Source organism: Hipposideros armiger, unplaced genomic scaffold, assembly GCF_001890085.2.
Source record: "Hipposideros armiger isolate ML-2016 unplaced genomic scaffold, ASM189008v1 scaffold_496, whole genome shotgun sequence".
Lineage (NCBI taxonomy): Eukaryota > Metazoa > Chordata > Mammalia > Chiroptera > Hipposideridae > Hipposideros > Hipposideros armiger.
Genome location: NW_017731846.1, coordinates 372212 through 378958, shown reverse-complemented (window position 1 = coordinate 378958; position 6747 = coordinate 372212).

The window sequence follows — 6747 nt, the reverse complement described above, 5'->3', positions numbered from 1 at the left end:
AAAAAAAAAAAAGAAGAAGTATTAGGGACCTGAGCACTCGAATGGAAAGAGGGGACACACACCAATGATGACCCTTCTCTATGTGTATGGAGACCTGTTTTCATTATCCCTGGCTCTGTGGATGCCCATGTGTGGTTTTGCCTGCCCAGGAGTCATGCCCCCTTTTGCTGGTAGCTGCTCTTTGATTTTATTTGGTGAAAGCTCTGTTCACCACTCTTAGATTTAGGTCTGGATGAAGTCGACTTCACTGCTGAACTCAGGGGTGGGCCTGTGACCCAGGGCCGGCAAGGAAAGCCACACCTTCTTCCAGGCCAGTATGGAGATGGGGGCATTAGCCAGTCAGCAGATGTTCAATTATTATATGTTGAGTGATTTAAGCACTCTTCCTTCTATACATGGAGGACTTTCTTGGTTGCATCATATAAAAATCTCCCTAGCAACATTCCTTTCATTATGCTTAATATTTGTTTCTTTTGTTGCTGTCTTTCTGTATTAGGAATTTGTAATGCAGTTGAATTAACACACACAATATTGTAGCAGCCTGGGGGGTTAAAGAGAGTTAACCAGTTGGGAGACAAATTCATTGTCTAGCTTAATACTCAGAGAAATGTGAAGGCAGAGTACTTTTGGTGGTTGAGCATTCTAAGATAAATGAACCTTGTAAGAAATGAGACTTGCAAACTGGAGTCCAATGAATTGCTTCAGCCAGATCTGGTTAGCTGTAAACATCATTAGCTCAAAATGTTTTCTCTTACCCCTGTTGTCTGTGATAAGATGGGCATCCTAAGAGGGAAAGTGCTGTTCTTTCACATTTTAACTCCTTCTGGGGTGTTAAAGCTAGCTGAAATCAGGCTTTCTGCAAGCTACATTAAGCTTGTGTTCCTCTAGGCCAGAAGGGAAATTGTGATGTCTTCCAGGTTTAGAGGTTCCAAAGGCAAGGTAGCTTTCTTCCTAAAATCAGAGCTTATAACATTAAAAAATAACATTAAAAAAAAAGGAAAAAGAAAAAAAGCAGTGCTGATGATGGAAACTGTTCTAAATTTTAAAAAGACTAGATTTTAGAGATGAAATGGTCAGTTGGACCTTATGTGGATCCTAGTTTGAATAAATAACTGCAAAGAAACATTTTTGGGATAAATTGGGGAAATTTGAATATGGTCTAAGTAGTAGATGGTATTAAAAAATTATAGTTAATTTTGTTAAGGTGTGAAAAAAATTTTTTTTGGTTATGTAAAAAGATGTCCTTATTGTTTAGAAATGCATGCTGAAGTATTTAGGGGTGAAATGTCATGTCTAATTTACTTTTAAAAAGATGAAGCAAATACAGCAAACTATTTGTGAAGTCTAAGTTATGGTTATAAAGTTTCACTAAACAAACCTCTATTTTTATGTGTTTGAAATATAACACAAAGGCTTTTTTTAAAGGACAAATAAATTGTCAGTGGATTCCTTTTCTACATCTATTTTAAGAAACCAGTATGGACACCATCTCTGAAGGGAACTATAGAAGAAACTCAAAATATAAGTTAGATAGATTTAAATGAGTTCTGCTGTTGGAATAAAAAATTATGCAGCATTTATAAGTAAAAGTTCATAAAACTCTCTTAATTCATCCACCTTCTGTGGGTGGGTGGGGATAAATGAATAATAAAAGCGTTGCCTGTTGAAGGAATAAAATTTCAGCTCATAAATTGAACTCTGTGAAAATTATTTAAAGTACTTGTAAGTATAATAGGTTCACCAGAAATAGTTCTCATTTGCATGATAGCATTTTCTATAAATGAGCAGAAAGTAATATATGGCCATTGTAGGAAACGCAGATAATCCATTAAAAAAAAGTCTCCCATAATTTCACTCCCTGTTATTAATATGTTGGTATATTTTTGTGTAGCACTTTTCCTTTTTCTGAGCATAGGCATGTATCTGTCTCTCCTCCCTCTCCCTCCCTGCCTGCCTTTCCGAGTTCTTCCTCATTACCTCACTCCCTTTTTTTTTCCAGACCACCATTAGACATGGAAATGAAACCAGAAACAGGAAGTGGCTATACTCAAGAGTCAAATCCACTTGTGAGGAAAGCACTCCACCCCTAGAGTAAAGATGTCTTTACTTTGGTAACTTAAGGTATTTTAAAATAAGTTTTTAAGAATTCTTTTTTTTTTAAAGATTTTTTTTATTGGGGAATTGGGGGGATGGGAACAGTGCTGGGGAGTTGGGGGAAAGGGAACAGACAAGTTGCTGTCGTTTTGTTCTTCAATCTAGTTGTGGAGGATGTTGCTTCACTGGCCCAAGTTGGCACCATCATTGCACTCTTCTCTGGCGAGGCAGATCAGTCGCCGGCTTCTGGACGGCCGCTCACTGCGGCTGCTGGCCGCTCACGCTGGCTGCTGGCTACATACGGTAGCCCATGGCAACCCACTGCCACAGGGAGTGCAGCCTACGCCGTCGCCGGCGACTCATGGCAGCCCAGCTCCAGGTTGAGCTGTTGTTCAGCATCTTAGCTGTGGAGGGCAGTGTCACTGGCCCTCATATGTGGGATCCGAACCGGGGCCCTCTGGCATCCCAAGCGAGTTCTTAACCATCGCACCACTCGGCCGGCCCAAGAATTCTTATGTAAGAGTGATTAGCCCTTTGTCTGAGAGATGAGTTGCACATATTATCTCTAGTCTACCAGTTGTCATTTTTCAGTGGCGTACAACTTTATTATTGCAATTGATCACATTTATGAAGATTTTATAGTTACAAATATTTATAATACAAAAAGGCAGTTACCACAATGCAAGGTAGTCTATCAGCCACTCTTGAAAACAACAGTATTATTGCTGGGCAACAATATGCTAGAGAAAGCTAATAACCAAATTTTTTTTTTTAATTGAGACATAAATTACATGCAATAAAATGCGCAGATCTTAAGTACTTAGTTTTATGAGTTTTGGCAATAGTCTTCACCTGTGCAAACAGTACCCAAAACAAAATGTGGAATATTTGTGTCACCCCAGAAAGAGTCTTTGTGCCCTCTCTAGACAATTACACGATGCCTCCCAACTGGGCAAGCAGTTTTTGATTTGTCCCCATAGATTAGTTTTTGGACTTCACATATTTTGGAATCATTATAGTATACACTCTTTTGTAGCCAGCTTCTTTCAATCAAGCATAAGGTTCATTCATGTTGATTGTTACATGTATTAGTAATTCATTTTTAGTGCTGAGTAGTGTTCCATTATATGAATATACTACTATTTGTTTATCCAGTGACCCGTTAATGGACACTTGGGTTGTTTTCAGTTTGGGGCTAAGAACATTCATGTATAATTTGTATGTATGTGTTTTCATTTTCCTTGAGTAAATACCTAGGAAATTCTGGTGTACAGAGAAAGTCTATGTATATAAGAAATTGCCAACTGTTTTCCAAAACGATTATACTCTTTTACATTCACATCAGTAATATATGAAACTTCCAGGTGCTACACAACCTCAGTAACAGTTAGTATTGTCTAGCTTTTAAATCTTAACTATTCTAGTGGATGCATAGTGAAACCTCACTGTGGTTTTAAATTTGTATTTCCCTTTTGATAATGCTAATGAGCATAATTTCACAAGGTTTTTTGTTTTTCGCCATCTATAAATCTTCATTTGTGAAGTGTCTGTTCAAATCTTTTGTTCATTTGTAAATAGTGTTATCTTCTTAATGTTGAGTTGTAGAAATTCTTTATGTATTCTAAATACAAGTATTTTGTTACATATTTTCTTTTCATTTTTAAGGTGTCTTTCAAAGAGCAGGTGTTTTTAATTTTGATGAAGCCCATGCTATCATTTTCTTCTGTTTTGGTTAGTGTTTATTGTGTGCATAAAGTAATCTTTGCCTATACAGGGGTAATAAAGATTTTCCTCTTATATTTTATTCTAGAAGTCTATAGTTTTAGCATTTAGATTTACATCTATAATCCATTGAGTTATTTTTGTGGACAGTGGGATACAAGAGCTGAGGTTTATTTTTTTTCCATACAGATTCCAATTTCCAAAGGACTATTCTTGTCCCCATTGAATTACCTTGGAATCTTTGTTGAAAATCAATTGACATTATGAGTTTATTTTTGGGCTCCCTATTCATTCTATTTATCTTTATGTCTATACCTATTCCAATTCAACATTGTCTTGATACTCTACCTTCATAATAAGTTTTAAAGTTGGATCATGTAAGTCCTTCAACTTTGTTCTTCTTCTTCAAGGTCATTTGGTCTATTCTTGGTTCATTTTATTTGTATTTTTAGAATCAGCTTTTCAACTTCTATAAAAATGTCTTCTGAGATTTTGGTTGGGCTGATATTCAATAAAGAGATCAGTTTTGGGAAAATGGATAGCTTAATAATATTAATGGTTTAAGTATTTATTAAGCCTTCTTTAATCTCATGAGAATGTTTTGTTGTTTTCAGTGTAGAGGATTTACATATTTTTTCTTAGATTTATTCCTAGCTATTTGTGTTATTTTTCAAGTTTTATTTTTGTTTGTTGTTAAAATATAGAAATACTTTATCTTGGTGACCTTGCTAAGTTCACTTATTAGTTTTAGTAGTTTTATTATATATGTATATATATATACACATATACACACACACATATGTATATGTGTGTGTGTGTGTGTGTGTGTGTGTGTGTGTGTATATATATATGATTCCATAGAATTTTCTATGTATACAACCATGTCATATGCAAATCATGAACATTTTACTTCTTCCTTTCCAATTTCTTACCTTATTGCACTGGTTAAGAATTCCAGTACAATGTTAAATAGAAATAGTGAGACTAGACATCCTTGCCTTATTCCCAATTGTAAGGGGAAAGTTTTTGATATTTCACCATTAATATGTTATCTGTAGTTGTTTTTGGTAGATGATCTTTATCACATTGAGAAAGTTCCCTGCTACTTCTGGTTATAAGCTTTTTAAAAAATCTTAAATTTGTGTTGAATTTTGTTGATTTTATTTTGCATCTATTAAGACATCCACACTTTTTTTTCTCTCTCCTTTAGTCTGTTAATGTGGAGAATTACATTGTTTGATTTTTTTCAAAAGATGAAACAACTTGTGTTCCTGTTATTTTTCAAAAACTAAAATCCTATTGGTCATGATGTATTATCCTTTTCATATAATTGCTGTATTCAACTTGCTGATATTTTGTTAAAGACTTTTGCATCTATGTTCATAGGGGATATTGATCCCTAATTTTCTTTCTTGTAATGACCTTGTCAGGGTTTTGTATCAGGGTTATGCTGGTGTCATCAAATGAGGTGGGGGTCGTCCTTCCTTATCTATTTTTTTGAAGTGTTTGTGACTGGAATTATTTCTTTTCTAAATGTTTGATAGAATTTACTGTGAAGCAATCTGAACCTAGAATTTTTCATGTCTGTTTTTATTAAAAATTCAAATTATTTGATAGATCCAGAGCTTTTAGATTTTTCTATTTCTTATGTCAGTTTTATGTGAAGTTGTGTTTTTCAAGGAGTTTAAATCTTTCATTTAGATTGTTGAGTTTCGTGGGATAAAGTTGTTCATAATATCCCTTTATCACTCTTTTTATGTCTGTAGGCTCCATATATATTTATTTAATCTCTCAGCTACCTAAGCCTTCCTACCCTAACCCTAAGCTTTCAGGAGTAGCTGAAATTCTTGTGAAGAATGCCTGAGTCCTTTAAAGGTGTTTTTCAGACCTATTTGCTCTGTCCTCAATCTGTGGCAGGCTGCTGCCTTGTACTTGGAGAAGGTCCCTGCCTTGCACTAGACACAGTGGTTCTCAACTTGTGGGTCGCGACCCCTTTGGGGGTCGAACGACCCTTTCACAGGGGTCACCTAAGACCATCGGAAAACAAAAAGATATTTACATTACGATTCATAACAGTAGCAAAATTACAGTTATAGAGTAGCAACAAAAATAATTTTATGGTTGGGGGTCACCACAACATGAGGAACTGTATTAAGGGGTCACGGCATTAGGAAGGTTGAGAACTGCTGCACAAGAGGAAGACCCTGCTGACCTTGCGGGAACCTTTCTCAGCAACCTTGCCTTGTCCCAGCCTTCAGTACATTACTACTCCCATGCATTCAGCAAAGACTGTGGAAAAGAGGCAACGGATGAGTGAAGACTTGCTCCATAACTGGGGTTCTTGGAATTCTAATCCATCATGCTAATTCCTGTGCAACCATTAAAACTTTAGTTGGTTTCTCTTTTATTTCCATCTATGATGGATTTCTTCTGTACTTGCCTCTCTGTCAAGAATTTTGTAGGTTATCCAACTTGTTCTGATTTTTAAGATGAGAGAGTGGTGGTCTTTTGCAACTTTCTATATCCTAAAAAAGAAGTGGAAGCCTGTCATTTGTCACTTGACTTTTCTTAAATATTTTTTATTAACCATACTCTACATGATTTAGACTTTTTTTATGTAGTGTAACTTTTTTGTATGACTTCTGGATTTTAAGTCATAGTAGGTCTTTCCTATTCCAAGTTATAAAAGAATTCTCTCATGTCATTTTTCTAGTACATTTTGGGTGTGTGTATCAGGGAAAGGAAATTATTTATATTTAAATCTTAGATCTAAATGAAATTTATCCTGATGTGTGCTATGAACCCAAACTCAATTCTTCCAGTTAGCTATCCAGCTGTCGCAACACCAGCTATAGTTCTTTTCTCTTTTCACTGACATCTTCATTTGTCATGTATTGAAGACCTGTATGATGGTATTTGGATTCGTTTTAT